Below are 21,841 nucleotides of genomic sequence, written 5' to 3'. Positions count from 1 at the left end.
GGTACCGACCGCCCCTCCGCCGCCGCGGCCCGGGACGGGCGCGGAGGAGCGCGGGAGGAGGAGGAGGAGGGCGAGCTCCGGGGGGCGCGGGGGCTTTGGAGCGAGGCTGAGCTGCTGGAGAGACGCGGCCGGGCGCGGAGCGCGGCCCCGGGACCTGCCGGCGTAGGGGCGACTCGCTCCGCTCCTCGGCCGGGCTCTCCGTGCGCAGCTCCGGCCAGGGCGGCTGCGGAGCGCAGGCAGGGACCGGGACGGAGCGGCGGTGATACCGCGGAGGTCCCGCAGAAGCCTCTGGGCACGGGGTTGTTGATCCTGCCCGTTTTTTATTCTTTCCCTGCCTCTAGAGCCAGCCGCCCCGCGTTCCCTCCGAGGAGACCCTGAGCCCTTGCTCCGCACCGCTCCGCACCCCTCCGCGCCGCGCAGCGGGGTGCGCGCAGCCTGCCCGCTCTGCGGCGGATGGACAGATCGCCCGGATTGTTTTTGTTTTTAGATGAATGCCCCTTGTTGTTGATTTTTTTTTTTTACTGCTTCCTAGATTTCTGTAGGTTGCTATGTGGCATGTTGTTTTCATTTCTTGACTTTTTGAAATAACTATTTGGATTTAAATTTATCGAACAACCTGTTATCCATATGTCTGTCCGATTAATTTTTTATGGGATGATGAAAGAGAGAAGAATCTCTATATATAGTGATCTGCTAATGGAATAATATATATATCCAAAACACCTTTCTGGGGTTACTTTTATTTCCGGACTTTAAAATGCAGTCTGGGTTTTTAGGCAATTGGTGAGGCAATGCTTATTGGATGTAGGAGAGTAACATATTTAGACTTGAGGGGAAAAAAATGTATTGTTTTCCACCAGAAAGATATTCTTCTGTCCTTCCTTCGAAAATCTTGAGGGGCATTTACAGGAAGCTTATGGCCATGTTCTCCATTCACATGGGATTTTTGCAAATTTTTGCGAACATTGAAGCCGGACGCCACCAGAGAGTAAAATACCCACAGGGTCCTTTTCCCTTCAGAGACATGATTTTCTGTAACTACCCTGCAGGGATCCATAGGAGCGGTCACTAAGGAAAACATATTTATATCATTAGCCTCTTCTTCCCTCCACCCCCCAAGTGAGCCTAATCGCTTCACCCTAAGGAGATGTGGCGTGTAAAACTGACAGCAAGGAGCTGACGGCGGCTAGTCAGCCAAACATTATCAACCCCAGAAAAAATTATAGGCGCAGGTTAGAAACTGGTCTGTAAACCCTTTTTCTGTACATCCCAAGCGCACCTTCGCTCTTGTCCCTCTCCCGTGCCCTTGCTTGCGGCTGAGCGTGTGTCGAGGGCAAACTTTTATAACAGGGTGAACAGCAAGCCTAGAGCGACTGTCCCAGCGACACAGATGACCCCCAAAAGGGTTGAGAGAAGGTTAAGCATGGCTTAAATTTAAAAGAGGCAGGAAAGTTCCGTGGAGCCCTCACGTCCCTCTCCACCGGGGATCCTCCGGCCGGGCTGCTTTCCCCGCTGCCAGATGGGCTGCAGCCCGAAGGAAGAGGTGGCACTAGGGAGCCGGCAAGAAAGCTCGTCCGGAGCGGCGGCGGGGCTCTTTATTGGTTTCCGATGAGAGCGGCCGGGCCCCCTGCTCCCACTTGTGTGTGTCACCTTCCTCGGGCGCGAAACGAGCGCGGCTCTCAGCGCGTAGCGCAGGCGATCCCGGCTGATCCCGCGCCGGGCCCAGGCTGGCGGTGCCCCGGCGGCCGAGGGCAACCCTCTGGTGTTCGCCCCGGGGTCTGTCCCGGACACACCGCCCGGTGCACCCGCCCGGGCTTTGGCTTTGCGGCCGAGCCGGAGCGAGAGGGCGCCGGGTCGGTTTCCCGACGCTTGCGACTCCCCGGGTTCAAACTACATAACTCGACTGCCGGGTCCCACAACTAGGGGACGACGAGGCCGCTCTGTACCCAGCCTCTAGGACGGCAGAGCATGCAGCATCCCGTTCGGTGCTCCTATCTCAGGAGCCGAGGAAAGGGAACAGGGCTGGTGAAGAGGGGGAGCCCCTCGCGCTTTCATCGCGCTCAGAGCCCTTTGTCGCCTGGAGTGACCCAGCTTTAGCCTGAACCGCGGGGAGCCTCGTTGCGGTTGTCGCCGGTGGCGCCGAAGCCAAGCCCAACCTGCCAGGAGCGTGGCCACGGCGGCCCTCAAACAGCCGCCGCGAGTGGGGTTGGGGAGGGCTCATGGATACGGCGTGGCGAGATTTGCTCCCGCTTCAGCACTGCGGGACGGCCGCGCACCGAAGGAGGCGGACGGGTCCGGGCCAGCCCGGCTCAGCCGCCGGCGGGGCGCGCGGTCCTGCGGGCGGCGCGGGGCATCCCCCCTCGCGGTGGGCACCGGCCTTTCCCCGTGCGCCCGCCGAGCGCCTCGGGCCGCCCGTCCTCACCGAGCGCTGCCCCCGCAGCCTCAGGTCTCGTTTTAAAACTTAGGGGGAAAAAACAGTCGCTCCCCTGCTGCGGTGTATAAATAAGATCAGCGTACGGAAATAAACGCTCAGCCAACCGACCGGCTTTCCGGACGGATGGAAATGCTGAGGAACGACATTAAAACATTGAAAATACAGTTTAAAGGCATCCGCGTTAAAATTATAAACATTCTGGTGACTGCGTTTTGCAGCGCTTCTATTACTATCTTAATTCCTAATTACACAGCCACGAGTATGAATAGTTTTTAAGGAAATCTCCAGCCTTTAATACGCTGCTCCCACTTATATTTATTGTTCGTTTCAGACAAACGATTTTTAAAAATAGCCTTTTCATTACTTCAGTCACAAAATGAACATTTACAAAAGCTAAATAAGGGTTGAAGAAACCTATGGCTTTACATTTTATTGCCTTCTTATAAATTTAACTCATATTTTCATTATTGTCTCAGGAAAAAAAAAAATGAAAGCGTGCATGGAATAAAATTAAATCAGGTAGCTTTAAATCACTGTAGTTTAGAGTGGAGTCACTAATTGGAAATATTTATGTTTGTGAATCTGCGATTTCAGCGGTAAAAACATATGGTATATCCCATTTTTATCGTAAAGTGGGTCTACGAGAACATTTATATCATACCATTGCAAGAAATGATGTGTAGTTAAACAACATTTTTTAAGCAGGGTTTGTGTCTTTTTATGGCAACCCGCGGTCTTTAGTCAGAGCTAGTTCTCATATTACATGAAATGTACTTTAAGAAGTACTACCTGCTCCAGCTGTCCAGGAAAAACTGAATTATGGAACTAGGAAACATATGGCAGTTGCATATTGCACGAGTGAGGTACATATGAAAGTTATAAATTTCTTTTTTAAGTAACCATTGTAAACGCATTTTTATAGGTTTCACAGTATGTATTACATCTGTAATTTTAATTTTTGCAATATACCTTTTTAAAGATATCTATGTTTTCTGTGCTCTGGGGGAGGAAATGCAAAGCGACGTTTACACGTTTTAAAAAAAATGCTGCATGCAAAACAAACAAGGCAGGTAAATAAACGGGGAAGCGGAGCTTCCTCACAATGGAAAGGACACTATGCCATCTATTGGCAAAGCAGTTATTTACAAAGCCAAGGGTACCCTAGCGAGTATTTTCTGTTCTTTCAGTGTTGTGGAGTGTCCCAGTTGTAGCTTTCGGGTATTTTAACAAATAAATAAAGACATGTCCACGGAGGTCCAGGGAATTAAAAAAAAAAAAATTTAAAAGATGAAGGAGAGAAAAAAAGGAAGAAAGCAAGACAGGCAAATTCGTGAATTTATACTTCACAAATTAGGTCCTTAACTCACAGGGGATTTTGCAGCTAATTGCGAACTCCCTTCTTGGAGCGCCCGAGTAGGAGAGATTTAACTTTTCCGATTATTTTATTACTGAACCATATCAAAGAAGGCCTTTTTTTTTTTTTCCCTTGTTTTGTTTTTCACCCTGTGTTTTCAATGCAAGGTTATCTAAGGACTTTACGGCCAGGAATCGGCCCAGCGGGCTGCTGCGGGAGCTGACCTTACGGTCTGTGCTCAGTCCGAACGCTGTGCGGGGTGACTGCGGGTTCGGGCCTCCTTTCCGTGCCTCGCAGGGCTCCCCCAAACGCGGGCCTGCCCTGCCAGGGGCTCCAGGGCTCCGTGGGACACGGCAGGGACAGCGGCGGGGCAGGAGGGCGCGGAGTAGCCCCCGCCCTGCGCATCCCGCGGGCAGCGCTTGCTCTAGGCGGCAGAAAAGCTCATCCCGTAGGAGAGAGCTACCAGTGCTTTTCCTGCTTCCAGGAAGGCGAGGGAGAAGATATTTTCTCCATCAGATATAAATAAACCGAAATGATCTGGCAGATGTGAAGGGAAGAGTCAATTTTTCCTGTTCCAAACGTAGACCAATTTGTGAACGAAAGTCCCTGTCTCTCCGTCTTGAACTGGCTTTCTTCCTTCTTCCCTTCACTTGCTAAGGACTCGGCTTTTTCCCTGCCATGACTAGCCCACTACTGCTCGGTGGGAAACACGAAAAACCTTTGTTTTAACTTTTAACGTTGTAATCTCTCTTTCCCTGTGCCGCAGAACCCAGTTTGGCCCTTCTGTCCTAGATGTGTGAGTCGGGGGGCGGGCGGGGAGAAAGAAATTCCTGGAAGCACCTGTATTTCTCAGCTCGAAAGGTTAATCTTTCTCCACACAGAAAAAGAAAAAAAAAATCCCTAAAATAAAAAGACACAATCCCCTCCGTCTAAAACCAGACCCCAGAGGACAGGAAAATATAAAATCCAGACCCCGCACTCATATCCTTTTACTGCTCTTCTCGGTGTGAACGTGTGAGTAGATGGTGTTTTACAAAGTTGTCTGAATTTCATGAAAGGCCGTTCCTGTGTTTATATGCGCGGGGAATTGCGCTGTCTCGCTGACTGAAGCGCACCTTCGCCGATTGCTCTTTGCCCGAGCAGTGGGACGGGGTGCTGGGAGCCAAGGCTTCGCCTCGCAGCCTCACGCCCGGATTTTCGGATCAACCCCGCGCGTCTCTGGCTGCCGAGGAGAGCAAACAGGCTCATTCTGGGGCAGCGCTCTCTTTCCGCTTTTTTGCCTTCCCTTACAAACGCTCCCGAAGCCCGGGCGAGCGGCGGGCTGGAGGCGGCCCACGTCTGGGGACGGTGATGGGATGGGGGCACCACGCACTCCGGGACCCTCCGGGACCCGCCGCGGGTCCCGCAGTCCCGTGTCGGTACCGGAACATCACCCCGGCCCGCAGCCGCGCTCTCTCGGTTCCGCCTGCTCGCTTTTTGGGGACAGTGTGCCTGGGAACGCGCCCTGCCAGGATGGGGACACCAAAAAAGTGGCGGGTGAACGTGTTTTCGGGGAGCCGGCGGAGAAAGATGCAGGCGGGTAGGCTGTAGGGTTAGAAAGGCATCGATGAAGGGAAAAACTGAGCTCCATATGGGCAGCGATTTTTGAAGAAGGCATCAAACACGCTTCTCTGCCGTGCAGCCCACGCACGGCGGCTCCCCTCGCCGCCCCGGCTGCAGCGAGGTGCGGCCGAGCCCCTGAGCACGGCCCGGCGCAGCCTGCCACCGAATGAAGGGTCTTGGCTCGTCAAAATTAAATTCCTCCGCAATCAGTCAGACCAAAATGCTTTCAGAGTAACATCCAGGAGATCATTTCCCCCGAGTTATCTATCAAAAGATATACCTTTTAAATATATTGTTTTTCTCGATGATGAGCTGAAAAGAAGACAATTATTAAAACTGTGCGAGCACTCTGCTCGTAATTACCCGGGGAGCGGGACGAGAACCCGGCGCTAGTGGGGGACTAAAGAAAAGCGGGGCTTTAAAATCGCTATCCTTTAAAGTTTGCTTGGGTAAATCCCTTGGCGCCTTTTTAGTAACAAAAAAATGCCTGTGTGTATATTCAGTCACATATAGATAGTAACATAAAACTATAGGCATGTCAAAACACATATACACACATTCGTGTATATCGATTGCACTATTCTCTATTAAATATAGACATGCCTTGCAGTTCAGATTCTTTTAGTCATTCATGTCTGTAGATAAATTATTTCCTTTAGTGTTTTTTCTTCTTTCACTCTATTGTTTTTTTCTTCTTTTTCCTCCTTTTTCTTTTTTTTTCCTTTCTCCTTCTTTCTCTTTTCTCAGTGGAAAGTGCACAGTAAGTGTGAAATATACATCATCGCCGGTGGAATTTGTCTTGAAAAGTCCTCTCAGCCCCCTGGTGTTCAAAGACTAAAGGATGATTATTGATTATTGCACTAGATCAGAGCCCGCGTGAAGCGCCAGGGGAACGGAACGGACCGGCGGGGAGGGCCCGGCTCCCGCCCGCCGTACCCGGGGCTCCTCGGGGCCGCCGCGCTCGGCATCCACCGGGACGGGCCGGGCCGCGGTGCCGCCAAACCGCTCCGAGCCCCGTGCGCACCCGCGGAGCCCCGCGCAGCCGCTCCGCTCTCCCCAGCCCCGCGCTCGCCGTTCCCTCCGGTCCAGGTCGGGCGGCAAAGCACCCTTGGTGTCCGTCAGTCCGACTGTACCGCCGGTGCTCAGGCTGGGAGTGCCGGACCGCCGAGACAGGCCCGAGATGTGTAAGTGTGAGTGTACAAATGTGCACACACGCATAGAGAGGGCTTCCGCTGGCTGCAAGGGGTCGTATATTTAGAACGATGAGCTCTTGGAGATGCTTAGCTGTTCTTGCCACTCTCAGGTACCCTGAGATCCATTACCTGTTCCATCGCTGAAGGGGCTGAAGGGAATGCTGAGGTGTGAGGCGGAGGCTGAGAAGATCGCTGGCAGGAGAGCGCAGCGGGAGCCGCAGTGCCAGGTGTGGTGCAGGACGGAGGGAACGCCTCAGCATCCCGCGGCAAGGACCCCGCTCCCGGGGATGTGGGGAGTTTCGCCACATCCCTCCCCCGCCTGACCACAGCTGAGTGGGTGACTTGGGGTTCTCCCAGCCGGGGCTGTGGGTACCCCCGGCCTTTACTGCCCGAGATGGGCGCAAACTTCCCCTCGAGCCTTGGAAAGGGTGAGGGATTGACTGGCGACTGCAAGCGCTCCAGAACCGCTGCTTCTTTGCCCAATGAAAAACAGAGAGAGCATCTTTTGTCAGTACAAATTGACCAGCAGTGAGAAAAGATAAAGCTGAACGTGCTCCATTCATCTGGAGAGCGATGGCGCTGTTTAGGGAGGGGGGTTGTGGACGGCAAATAAAAGAGGAGCTTTGGAAAGCACCGTGACCTTGGGCCTTAATTTACAGCAAATTTTATCTTGTATATAAACAGAAGATTAAGTATATTGTGGAAAACTTCAAAATGCATTTTAAATTTTATTATTTTTCTCTTCCTTTGGGCTGCAGAGGCTTGAATTCATGACAATCGAGAGGATTTTCTGTATGAATAAGAACATCAACAACCCCATTGTGTCCTGTCACAGTATCCTGGTATTTCTACATCCTCTCTGAGGTTCACTTTGAAACTTGGAGGAATGTGATCTGGGACTTAGGTTTTAGACCATTTTGTTTCCATTTTGCAAATGCAAAGATGCTACAGTGAAACACACAGTGGTTTTTGTTTCTTCCTCTCTGTAGGCATGTTTAACTCTCATTGACACTGATGTGAGTTATGCACATGTCTAAAGAGGAGAAGGGAGTCTTAGATCTTTTTCTCATCGTTTACATGAGATCAAAAGAAATCAAATAGAGTTAATGAAGGGCCAGATGGTGCTTTATTTGTGCTCTGGAAGAGCACAGTAGAAGAGAATGGGAAGGAATATCTGTAGTTTAACCTGGCAAGGAGGAGGAAAACTTACTATCTCATTTAACGGGCACTGAAGCAAGTATGCCGTGTCTTCAGAAGTGGGAAAGGTTTGCTTGTTTTCTCTCCCTCAGTAGATTTTGGATGCAGGGCTAGGGTTGTTTTTGGAAGGCACTGATTGAAGGGATTCCAGACTCTGAAATTATTCTCATTTTGTCTTTTTTGGAAACACAAATTTCTTTGGACCGGGCAATTCTTCAGGTTTTGCTTTTAAGCCGTAGGATATGGGTGCTCCTCTAGTCCATGGAAAATGTGTAATCTAAGCTGCTATGAGGAGGCAGGGCTGCAGAAGTAGAAGAGCCTTTGATTTGGATCCTCACTGTGAGCAAGAGTTTGGCAGGAGAGGCACAGGATGCAGTAAACTTTACCAACTGTGCACAGAGAGCAGCTCATATCCCAGAGGATGCAGACAGGGCCAGGGCCATCCTGTGCTGTGCCCCTGTGCCATCTCACAGCCCTTGCACCTGGCTGGTGGGTTCGCAGCTCAAGCTGCCCCCAGGATCTTGTGGGAGGAGATTGTAGCACTGGGCATAGCTAATGACAAATTACTTTTGCCCTCCCTGATGGTAGGGTTATCTGAAAAGAGAAGAAAAGCTTGTTTCCTCTGTAGACCTTACACTGATCCTGGCAGGCTCTTTCTGGTGTAGAATACCCCAAAGTGTCCTAATTGGTAAACGTGAGGGAAAACAGAAGTTTTACAGAGGATTACCCCTGCCTGTGATGATCTTGTAGGGATGAGTCTGTGGGGGCAGTAGAGGCCATCTTATTACTTGTTCTCTGTACATCCCATCATTGTTTTAACGCATGACACACCTATGCAAGGATAACTTAGCACCAATCCACAGATTTTCCAATAGCTTGATGTCGTAATGGCCTCGCATGATGGTGTAATGACAGTTGACCAAAAAAAAGGTCACTTTTGTGTTGTTTCCCAAGGCTTCTTTTGTTGACAAAGTAGCTCTCTGGATTTGGACGTCTTTGCAGTTGAACTGAAGGCCTGGAGGGTTTCCTATTTTAAAAGCAATGGGAAGAGATGCAACTAACACCTGTACATTTGTTTGAGGGTGTTAGAAGTTTTTTGTGTTTATGCTTTCCTCTCAGAAAATTGTATCAAGAGTACTTTAATAGCAGTACAGCCACATCTACTCTTTGCCCCCTGGTACAAACCTAACATCACAGCTGCAGCTGACATTATTTCCACCTGCTTTAAATGTGTTCATGTGCCTCTAATCCTGTGTGCAGCTTCACATTTGTACCCATTTCCTGTATTTTATAGGCACATGTGGTATGTCGAGGTTTGGAAATGTAAGCCCTCATTTTGTGCTGCTAGTTTTCTAACATTCATTTTCCCTGGCTGTACTCCTTGCTTAAAAAAAAATTCAAAAAACCCCAAACCAAACAAAAACAAACAAACAAACAAACAAACAAACAAACAAACCCAAACAAACCAAACCAAACCAAAACAAAACAAAAAAAACCCCAAAAAACCAGCAAAACAAAAAACATCAAACCAAAACCAGTTATTTTTTCCCTGTTGAAGTTTAAACAAAACTTTCAAAAATTCCTTGATAGTTTATATATCTAGCACTTTTATTGAGTGAGTGTGCAGTAATTTGGTGGGTTTACTAAGTAACTTGACAGTTAATGGGATACATCTGCAACAGATTCCAAAATAACTGGCTGCTTAGGAATATGGAAAAGACTAGAATTTTCACTCCTTTCTGTCCTTGTAAGAAATTCCTATCTGCTCCAGCTCCACAGAAGTCAAGATTCCATTAAAGATCCATGTATGGCAAGAGCTGCTACCAACAATAATAAAACTAATTAGAGCTAACTCTTCCAAACTTTCTATTATATTAGAAAAATATTATGGATTTTAATCTAGATTTAAGAAGCCAAATTAAAAACACACAAAACCATACATACACCTGGAGCTACATGGTGGCATTATGAGCCTTGAGAGCATAGAAAACCCCTCAGCCATGAAAGAAGGAGCCCAGACTTCATTTTCCGCAGACAAATCGGCTGCTTCTTGTCAGTGACCCGTACCCGTGTGCGTACCTGCTCCTGTGCAAAGCACTACAGCAGCAGCAGAAATCCTCCAGCTGCAGCACCATGGCCCAGGAGGGCTGGGAACCCTTTGGTCTCAGGGAGCGTAGACTCAGGCAACTGGGGATGGAAGTCTCCAAGAGGAAAACCCTAACAAGCAATCCCATATCTCTGGGAAAATTTCTGCATTTCCTAAACTGACTTCTTCATGACACAACAGCCAAAGCTAGTCCACCCTTTACAGTAAGGCGGATTTTTAGGGATGGCCTGCACTTCAGGGAGGCCCGTGGTAGTGTGAATCCATAGGAGTGAACAGGATGGGGGAGGAAAACCAGACATTCATGCTGGAGATACAAAGTTTGAGTGAATGCATTTAGAGTCCTGTGGTTCTAGAGGGAATAAAGAAAAGGAAAAAGATGAAGGAAGCTGAGCAGAGCTCTCCTGTGAGTGGCTTAGTTGATCTAATATCTTCACTGCAGCCTCATTAACTTTAATTTACAAAATTTCATATGGCTTCAGATAGGTATGTCATGGTAACAAACACAAAGAGTATTGGTAAACAGCTGAAATGTCCCAATGCCCTTCATGACACGGATGTGTCTGAACTTGCAATGTGTACATCGCTTTTCACTTCTTGGGGTTAAAAAGTTGGTAAAAGGAAGAGCCACCTCAGATTCCTTCTGCAATTTGTGAACAAATTCTGTATACTGCTTTGCCAAATGTTGTTTAAAGCCCCAACATGTGTCTGTTTATTCATTAGAATTTAACAGAAGGGTAGGAACATCGTGCTAATGTTTATGTTTCAGTTAAGGAATTCATTTATGTTGCCTCACTTAAAAATATTCTCCTCACAGAAAATATAAGTCCAAAGGTTATCAGGTTTAAATTTAAGAAAACTATATTGTCAGAACAACCACACATTCCTTTTTGCACCACTTTTGAAATCTGTTTCCTATTACCATCTCTGCATCAGACAAATACAACCAAGTTATTTACAGGCTGTGAAAGATACTAAATCTTTTCCGAGTAATATTACACTGGATCACAAATTCTCACTTTTAATAATAATTGACAACAAACTACAGTGAAGGATATTCACAATTAGTAACAACAGCACATAATGCTCTCCCAGTGCCTTGTATCTCCAAGACCCAATGCAGGCGTAAGCTGCTGAAGTCTCATTAACATTTACTTTGGAAGGATGTTAAGTATTGTTATCTCCTGTTTACAGATGGTGAAAGAGGCTCAGTAGGATTGTGACTTGCCTAAAAAAACTTAGAACAGTTTAATTGCAGAAGCCAGACCAGAACTCTCAAGATCTTGGCTCCTACTTGTGTGAGAGAGCGAAACACAATTTTAAGAGCATCCTGTGACTTAGGAATCCCAGTTCCAGCACACACCGGGGCTTGAGCGGCGCTGGGGCAGTGCAGCTCCTCAGGGGCACTTTGGGCTCCCGGCTCCCATTAACTTGGAGTGATTTTGGAGCTCTTGAAAACTCCTTTCAGTCCGTGGAGGGAAATGCACAACACCTGTGATTCATAGAAGGGCGCACGGAGAGGCCGGGGCGGCAGCCAGCTCCCCGTGCGGCTCAGCCGCGATTCAGAAGCTGCGGGGCCGAGCTGAGCCTGCGCTCCAGGGCTGGGGGCCGGGGCAGCCGCCAGCAGCGCTGCCAGCTCCTCTCGCTGACATGATTTGCTCGGGAGCGGAGCCAGGAAAGATCTAAAGACACAGCTCCAGCCCTCTAATAAATTGCAGTTTCGCCTTTGGGAGGAAGCCCTCCTTGCCTGGCCCCCTGTGCCGTGCCCCTACACCTTCAGGAGAAGGGACCAGCTCAGGTGGATGCACATCCCCGGGCTTTCTTCCTGGGCAGCCCCTGCTGCCATGCTGTGAATGGGAAAACTGGGAGCAGGAGGATGGGCACAGAGCAGTGGAAATCCCTGCAGGAGCAGATGTACCGGGAGTGCATTTGTGTATGTGCATTTGTGTGTGTGTGATGGGAATACAGGAGTGAGGAAGTGCAGTGCAGCTAGGGAAGCAGCCCCTCGGGGCTGGAAATGCAAAGTGAGACAGAGCTGGGCAGCAGGGGCAGGCAGGGGGCACACCTGGGGCAGGTGGAAAGGGGCAGGAAGCAGCATCTCTTGTTGTTAGATGGAGAAGTGCACGGGTGCAAGGCATGCAGGTTGTCAAATGAAGCAAAAGCCAGGAGAATCCATCAACATCTAATGACCCAAAGACCTGTGACAAATATTCATGTCGGGATCGGGATCAGGATTGGGATTGGGATTGGAACAGGCTGTGCAGCTCTCACTCACCTGCACATGGCCTTGCACCACCATGCACACCACAGCCTTTGGAGATGAGGAAGTGAAAGGAATTCAGGCTCAAAGGAGGGATCAAAGCCATCCCAAATGCATGTAGGTATCTGGCAGTGTCTGTGTCCTGCTGCTATCCAATTTGTTAACTTTTTCCTCTGGCAATACCAGTGTACAACTGACTGGAAGCCTGGAATAAGAGTAGTTAGAGCTGAGAGGAAAATTTCTTCTTCATCAGGAAAGAGAGTGGATGTTGCATGAAGTTGATATTTCTTCCCCAAAACACTGCTGAGAAGGGAAAGAAAATCTTGGATGGAAGGAGAGGATGCTGAGGCACGTGCAGGGAGCTAGGCAAACGCCAGCTCTGGGGGAGGATGAACATCCCTGCAGCCTCAGAGGGGGTTTAGCCCTCCTTCGACAGCCAGACACTGAGCCTTGATTTTCATGGCAAGGTTTTAGACTTGCTTCCTTGGCTATGAGTTTTGGCCTCAGACAATGCTCAAAGGGATGCAGAAACCATTTACAATACAGTCTCAAATTTGCATCTATGTTTGGAAATGTTCAACAGCTTCATCACATTAAAGCATTTTAGGAAGGTGTATAGCTAAGCAAATACTCACTGCTAAGAAGATCTTGAGGTAATTCTGAGTAAGGAAGAAAGGCGTCCCTTATGTGGGAAAGACTACCAGGCCAGAGGATCAACTTTCTAGGCCAAACCCCATTAAATTCAAGGGAAAAACAACTTTCAAATGGCCTTGTGCCTACACTTAGAAATTTAATTGAATCTGGAATAAGCTTTATAGACTGAGGGACTCATAGCATGAGATAAATTCTTCACTGCAGTGATGGCAAATGCAAGCAGTGAACTGGCCAGCTGGTTCTATCAGGGATGTAAAGAAAATCTAGTCAGGATAAATCAGGTAAAATATCTAGATGATGGAATGTCACTCCAGGGGCCAGGATGGGGAAAGGTTAAGGGTCTTTGAGAAAAAAGTTGCTTTTTAATGTCCTTTTTGCTTGAACATGTTAATGTCCCAGAGGCCTATTCTTTACATAATTCTGTTTGCACAAGATGAAGGGGGTACCAGAGCTTTGCCAGCTTCATGTAGCTCATTGCAAAATCCTTGAAAATACTGTTTGAAAATATTTATGCAGCAAAAAAAAGCTATTTCACACATTTTGAATCAGCAGCCAGGTTTTAAAATAAACCAATCTGTCCTCAGAAATTAAAAGAAGAAGAAATAAAGATCAAAATTCACAGTTGGTGTAAATTGCCAGACTTTTCAGTGAAGTCAGTGCAGGGCTGCCAATTTAAACTAACAGAGAAACCAGTCCAAAAACCATGAACGTGATTTTAGAAGTCTTCAAAACAGAGTTTCCAAAACATTACGTGGCTGCAGAATACCTTGCAGAATGATAAAGCATGGGGTCAGTTTTCAGGTGCCCTAGGACGTTGAATAAATGGCAGCACTAGGACTGAGGAATGTTAAATCTGTTTAAAGAGTACCAATAAATAGCATGTGTCAATCAATAATTGCATAATTGCTTCTGCATTAAAAACCTGGCACAATGACTAGAGTTTTCTCATGCTTAAATAGTTAAATATTTAACCAAGTCTGTGAACGATAATTGAATACTTTTTTTTTTCATTCTTGATATAAATTAAAGAAAAAATGAGCTGTGGGCTCCCATGTCTCTCCAGCAGATCACTTGTCTGAACCGTGGAAAACTTCTTTCAGACAGGCTCTGTTTGGTGACATCTCCTCTGTAATACTTTTCCAGGGCACTGTACGATTTTTAAAGGTGTGTCTGAGGGCCAGAAGTTGGGAGCATGTACATCTTCTCTCCCTTTTGGATGTGAAAGGGTAATCTTGGAATCCTGGAAGGGAACACAAGCCAGTTGTTGGTTACCCAAAGCCGTTCAAAGTCTCCCTTTCAGAAAAATTATGATTGTCTTATTCCTGTTGAAGAACAGACTGATGCTGATACGCAGATCAGATATTCTCTTACTTCTTCTGAGAGGGGCACCATGACCTCTCTATCTTACCCTCTGCTTTATGTTGCATCCTATAACTTATCTTTCCAGCAGACTTCTTGAGGTTGTGGAAAGGAGAGTGAAGACCTGCCCTGAGCACAGAAGATTGGGTATTTGAAGACAGACATGGCTGGTGTGCACCTCATTCCAGGCTCCTGGGTACCACTACAATATTAGCATTACTGTCCCACAATATTAACAGGAGTACATGTTTTATGAGAATTTCCAGAGGGTGGGAAAAAGCAGTCAGTGTTGGAAAGGGAACACAAAGCTTTTTGGCTGAAAGTTGCCCAGGGAACTTCAAGGCAGGCTCCTCAGACCGGGGGTCAGGTCCCTCAGGTGACAGAACCTGGCACAGCCTTGATGGCTTGATCAGGTCAGTCCTGGTGCATGAGGATTAAACAAGGACTGACTGTGCTTAATTTTCATATTGTTTACCCCAGTGGTTGCCACCAGGCAGCCCAGAGAGGCTTTCAGGCCTCTCTGAGGGCATGGGAAAATCAGTGTGTTTGGCTTTCCTGGGCTGAGCACTGGGCCCAGCTGGAAGTGTGGACCTTGAGGTTAGCCTTACATCACCGGAGGTGGGTGCCTAAGTCTACCCTCTGACTTCTGCCAGAGCTAAATTTAAATCCTTGATGGCTTAAGCGAGTTCTGTGGCAACACAGTGATGGATTTGAAAGGGGATGAGAGAGGGGAAAAGGAAAATGCTCCCCAATGACAAAAAAAACCAAAACAAACCAACAAAAACCAAAAAAGCCCCACAAACAAGGAGAAAGGGAACACAGCTATGACATGACAAAAATGGAGAAAACAAGATATTTTGCAGTCAGCTGTTCAGAACATAGCCTGGAGGGGCACCAAAGGCTTTGTACCCTTGCTCTCAGCTGGGGAATGCCCACTTGCCTTTGGTGAGGAACTTGTACCAGCCATAGCTGCCTGGCTGAGGAGCAAATTACTTTCTCAAGCCTCTGAACTCATCAGGGAAGCAAAAATTTTGCTCTTATGTATATGTGAGGTGCCTAGAAGAGGCAGGTCCCGATCACTAACAGAGACCTCTAAGCATCAGCAAGATAGCTAATACTGAAGAGCTGTTTTCTAAGTCCAGGTCTAACATGGCCACATTGACCTGGTCAACAGTGAGTGCTATCCTAGTTCTGCATGAGAGGGCTGAGCCACATGAGTTTTACAGGAAAACATCCAGGGGAAAGATTTATGTATTTGCCATGAAAAAAACACCGATTCTTGTATTAGATGAACATGGACTGCTTTATGTTACAGCAATAAATGCATCCCCATGGAAAAAGAATGCAAATATTTGCATTATTTGTAATGTCCTTCAACTATCTGGCTACATGTGCACTGTATATTAAATGCATGCTTTGCAGTAATGTTTGTTGCATATGGCTAGATAAAGTTATTAATAGAGATGTAATAGCTGCACAGTAAAAAATTCAGCCTTCTAATTTGCCTTTATAATTTTATCTTTAGCCATAACTAATAATTGTAAGAAATATCTCTGTCCCAAATAAGTTTATTAAGCAGATTTTCACGTTTTAAAAAGCTGTCCTGATAGCATCCTTGTTTCACCCGGGTGGGGGAAGAGAAAAGAAAATGGAAAAATAGAGAAAATAAGAAAAAAGAGAAAGAGGAAAGGGCAGCTCTCCTGCCAAAATAAACCAATTAGCTCATGGATTAAATGTTTCTTCAGAAACACGTAAAGACGGGAAGTAATGTTCTCCTTTTTCTTGGAGGAAGTGCTAGGACACGAATTCTGTTTCTTGTAGTGTAGATATTATTTGTTCTTTGGCAGCAGTCCTCTCAAAAATGTTGCTGGTGTTGCAAAACTATAACTGCAGGTCCAACACTGGATGCACAAATGGTTTATAAACTACAGGTTGGGTCATTTGCAAAAGAGCCAGTTGGATTCATGAATAGCACGAGCTACAGTCCAATGCTGGATTCACAAATAGTCTGGGAACTATAAGTCTGGTGGACAGGTAGATTCAGCATTTAACAATGCCTAGAAACTATAATGTGTCATTTCTCATTTTTAACAAAAGAAGTCTACCTATAATGTCATAGAAAATGAGAATAAAGTAAGATAATTTCTCTTTAATTTTCTTTCACTGACCCATTATTTTTTCTTTACTATCATTCTTACCTCCTAGAAACAAATAACAGAGACACTATAAATGGGGAGCTATCTATGAAAAGCATTCCTAGGAATCTTACCCTAAATACTGAAAAACAAAGATGGAAGTTATGAAATTGGAAAAAAATTGGAATATTAATATTATGGTGGTATATTTAACATTTTCTTATTACTTTTGGTTTAGACATACTTTAAGTTATAAAATGCCTGGATAGCAAGCTTTCAATTGAAAGTTCATTTTCTGGTTTGATTTAATTTCTCATTTTCTTACCATTGTTACTACCAGACAAATGCAATACTTATTTTTCAGATTTGTCTGTTACTATTAATGTTATTTATAATTCTGTGTTTTATTGTTTTGACTGAAATGTTCTAAGACTCATTAAAATCATTGTGATATTGAAGACAATTTTATCGCATTACATTTGCTTCAGGATTCAAATGCTATTAATTTGGAAGGGGATTTCTGTGCAGTCATCCCACCCACCTCATGAAATCAGTATTTCTAAGAAGTTTCAGATTTTTTTCCTGATAACTCTTTACAGTCACTGGTCTGAGTAACAAAAAGACTTTGATAATGTACTATGAGACAAATCTTGCAAAGCAAAAGGAATGAGTTTAACTGATTTTGGTGGAGATATTACAAACGTCATCATGATTGAATGAATCTTCTAACAGGAACCAGCTGATTTTATAGACAAAAGTCCCGATCCTCACTTTGATAAATCTCTTCTTATTTGAATGAATATTGCAGTATTGGACCCACATGGAACTTGGTCAGAGGCCAATAATGTGCTGTGAATGGAAACATTAGTTTGTGATTAGAAATCTGGTTCTATTGTTGTGCAGATTTACTCAAACTATTGTCCTATGAGAGTGAAAAAGGGCAAGTGAGGTAAAAACCTTTTTCCCCCAGTAAGAATTACTTTTTATCCATGGTCACAAGACCCCAGTGTGCTTGTTTACTGCAATGGCCTGTTGTACACGAATGGCTGTATGCCTCATTTGCACCAAGATGGGAGCAATCTGAAACTGCACATCCTACTCCTAGAAACTCCCCAGGAAGGCTGGGAATCTGGCTCAGATGCTGTCATCAAAATGTGCTTGCTCATGGCAGCGCTTGGTAGGTGCTCCAAAAGTATTCCCATGATCTCTGCAAGGAGGGGAACGCTCAGCTGAGGGTAGTAGGACTTGCACTGTGGCACCCCAAAGGTCCTTCTCAGTCACAGGATGACTTAGCAGAAGCTTGGGTCAAGCTTGGAGAAGACAAAATGTAATTAAATAAATACTCTCCTGAGAGTTATGGGTCAAGTATTAAACATTGTGCAAGACTGTCAGCCCAAAAGCATTCTCTGCCATATGAAGATCTTGGAGAAATAGCTCACGTCGTGACATTTATGAGGAAATGTGAGTTTTTCAGTTATTTGTCTCCCATGGAACCAAAACTGGGAACAGATTCAGCCCTGCATCTATTCCCAAAGCTTAGCTGTCTGTGCTACATGAGCTCTTGCTCTGTGCTTCGGCAACTTCCACCAACAAGGCGCGGTCGGATCCATCTCCACTGCCACTTCACAGACACTGCACTCATTGCTCTCAATGCATCACACAACACACGGGACTCTGGTAGATGTGGAAATACCACCAGGTAGCTTTATTCATTATATTATCCAACGATGACCACAAACAGGCATTTTTGTAGTTTGTCCAGTCCTATCAGGATGGTGGGTTTATTGCCGAGTTCTGCCCAAATTGCTAGATTTGGATTTAGAAAGCATGCTGTCCTCATTAACATGCACTTAATTAGTAGCAGTGGTGAGTCTCTAGAAAAGCTACTGATGCTTAATAAGTCTTTTGTGTCTGGCTTCTAGAAAGTTTTGTATTTGCAGAAACGTGATAGATCAGATTCAGACAGCAGTGCATTACACATATTTCTTACGAAACAGCTACCGTTGAAATGGAATCTTTATCAAGCAAGAACATAGCTGTACTCCAAAATCCATCACAGGATTAGCATTTACCACTCTGCTTTCAGATGTGTGCTGGAAAAAAAGTGTGTTTTGGTACATGTGAGTACCTTAAGGGGGATATAAGCTGTGCTGTGCAGAGCAGCTGGAGGAGGCTGCATTTAGTAGCATCCAAAATAGAAGCTGTCAGGTCAAACTAATTTCTGGTTTATTCTCAGGCAGATGAGTAACCCCTTGTCATTTTTTTCCAGTCACTTTCCTCTCCCCACTCAAAAAACTTCATTGGGACAAAACTATTAAGAGCATTTCACTTCCCCTCTTTAAAAGAACCTGGATGCACCTGCAAGAGGGTGCCTTCTGTGGGTATTAAATATGAATTTTGAGCTGTCCTCAAGGAAGGACAGGTGTACAAATGCCCAAATGAAACCCTGGGAAGCAGAAAGAGAAGTTTTGTGTCCTTAGCTCCCTACTACTTGGACTCATGAAGTTGAAGAGAATTTAGCTCTTAGGATTTTGAATTCATTTCTGCCACTTATGTACATCCTAAATTTTTGGACTTTCCTTTGACCATATTTACTTCCTAAATAAGCTTTTGGAAGTGATATTATTCTTATATTGTGACTGTTTTGCAGAATGAATAAAGTTTTAATATGCAACAAAACTTCGATTTTTTTTAATTAACAAAATTTTGATTCTTAGACCAGGAACCTCAATGAATTATAGAGTTGCTGGCTTAAACTGTTATATTTTGTTGCTGACTTAAACTATTATATTTTTCAAGCTTCCTATACTTCATTTATGCTGCACATGTTTATATATGTTTTCATACAAGGTGACAATGACTTCTTGCTTTCTGTAGATCAACATAAGATTATTTTGCTTTCCCTATGTGTGCTGTTCTCTCTTCCTCTTCAGTTTTGGCTCTATAAGAGCTAACATTTTTCTGATATCACTGTTTAAGCTGAAGAATAACTGTACTGCTAACAAAATTCTTATGGATAGAAACAAAAGGGGGAAAGTGACAGTTGTCGAGAGCAATAAAAACGTGCTACAGAATCTTTGTACCAAAAGGTGATTGGCATTATCAAAGTCCCTGAGAACTCTGCTTTACAGTTTAATATATTTAACAACATTTATGTATATATACATATATATATATTTATATTCCAGGCTTTTGCTAGTCTCTATGCAACCTTAACAGTAATAGTGTTTTATGTTTTAATTTTCTTAAAGGAAAGTCTTCTTTGGGACCCATGAATGCTTCAATGTTTTGGAAAGATCTAAATATATGTCAAATATCTGTTGAGACTTATGATTTTTTTTCATTCACTCAGCATTCATTTCATGTATTATTTTGAGAAACAGCACTATGTGTACTGTAAATAAAATGGAAAAATAAAAAAGTATTATCTGATAAGCTGAAATAGTTCTCTCTGTTGGTTAATTACCCAAATACTAAAGAAAAGTTAGGCTAATGATTTCCAGACATTTGTCATGCCATATCATGTTAAAGCAGCTGTTAACCATATGCACTACTGTAGTTCTGCTTATATTAACCATTATGAAATTTTCCTTGGGGAAAAGTGCTCACGTGCTTGCAGGGAACCTCTGTGCCCTCTTTTTAAATGAAATAAGTTGGTTATTCTTAGAGCATGGCAAATAATTTGTAACAAATCACTTGGTGATTTTCTCCTGCTCGTGAATGGAGATTGTGTTTTCCAAAGCCACCATGCACCCAAGGAGCTGGAGTCTGGGAGCTGCACTAGGGCAGAGGGAGCACTAGGAGAGCCTCCAAAACCAGCCCTGGTGTCACTGCACCAGTGCAGCACAGATTCTGGCGGTCTCATGGCTTTGGGACCCGAGGTCACATTTCTTGATGGCACTGCACCCTGTTGTATCAGCTCACCTGGGGCTGACACAGGAGCCCCTGACACTGCTGTTTTGCACAGGAGTATGGACCTGGCGTGGGATACGGTTTCATCTGACCTTTTTCTTTCTGTCTTTTTGAGAGGGAGAGAGACGGTGATCCATAAATTCCTAGGGGCCTGTGGTGGCAAATATCACAGTGACAACCACCAGAGAAACAAGATCTATGGAGAGAGGCCATCTCTTTCATTAGGCTGACTAATAAAATTGGAAAAAAAGAGAAAAGCTTTCAGGTCAGAATCCCATTGTCAGGTCCAAGACAGAGGCCTGTTTTGAGGACAGCTTGTGAATGATAGCTCATTGTTGTTTTTTTTTTTTTGGTGTATTTTCCCTTCTTGTTTAGAGCATAAGAAGACCATGTATTTTTTATAAGCATTGCATCATTTTTCTTAAAACATTAAAACTACAACATGATGTACATCTACTACCAGTTTGATAAATATATGCAATTTTTTATTTTCAAACTTGCAGAATAATTTATAATCTTGCATCATCCTAAAGAAGGGTACCTATATTAACTCAGGATGAGATGACATGTACACTTATTTTAGCGATATCTGTCTGAATTTGTTACAGCTGCCTTTGTGTCCTCAGTTGCATACACCTTCTGTGTGTATTCAGGCAAATGTTCAGGAAAATAAATGGAGTTCAAGATGAAAATGGCTTTATTGGACAAAGATCACAGAAATGTTTTGTCTTACAATACCTACCCTGGTCACAGTGTGAATGATTCACATCTCTTCTGTCTGCCTCCTAATCCCAGATGTTTGAAGAAGCCAGCTGACAGGGATATCATGTAAGACATAAGTCATATTCCTTCTATTCAGTGTGTGTAAACCCTGGGTGTTGCATTCCAAAAAGACATGGTGGGCACCAGAGTAGGACATCAAGAGTGGGCAAAGGTCTAAAATCACGTCTTACAAATAACAGCTGAAGGAATTTTGATTGTTTAGTCAGCAGAAGAATCAAAAGGAATTGTGAAAATAGCCTTCAGATACATGAGGGTAGCAGCAAGAGGAATGAAAAAAAATTTCCTTTGCCCTTGTACAAAAAAAAAAAAAAAAGGAGGCAATTTAAACAAGGAATAATTCTCTCAGGTAGCAGAAGAGTAAGAATATTGTTTCTATTATAATAAATAACCAACCATTGAAATAGATTGTCTGGGGAAACTGAGAAGCCAAATTACCAAAGGGATGAAAGAACAGGTTAGAAAAGCAAATGCTAGGAATGATGTACATGTAGTTACATGCCCTACCATGTTGGAGGTGGATCAGCTAGATAACATCTTAGTGTCCCTTATAGGTGCCTTTTGTCTGACCTTATGAGTGATAACTGTATTATGATGACAAAATATTTGCACAAAATATATATCCTCCAAAATAAGTTTTCTCTCTTGTCTGAATGCTTGACAGTGATTAAAAAAAGGATTTTTTCCCTTTTAAAAACTTGTTTTTCATCTCCATGTTTTTCATCTCAAGCCTGACTGTTAGTGGTGTTATACTAGCACAATTCATTCACCCTCACAATGATCAGTAACTTAATTTCACAACTGTATTATTAGATTATAGTATTAGTATCAAGTAGATTATTGAACAGAAAGAGCCC

Source organism: Zonotrichia albicollis, chromosome 3 (genome assembly GCF_047830755.1).
Source record: "Zonotrichia albicollis isolate bZonAlb1 chromosome 3, bZonAlb1.hap1, whole genome shotgun sequence".
NCBI lineage: Eukaryota > Metazoa > Chordata > Aves > Passeriformes > Passerellidae > Zonotrichia > Zonotrichia albicollis.
Note: the sequence above shows the minus strand (reverse complement) of the source record.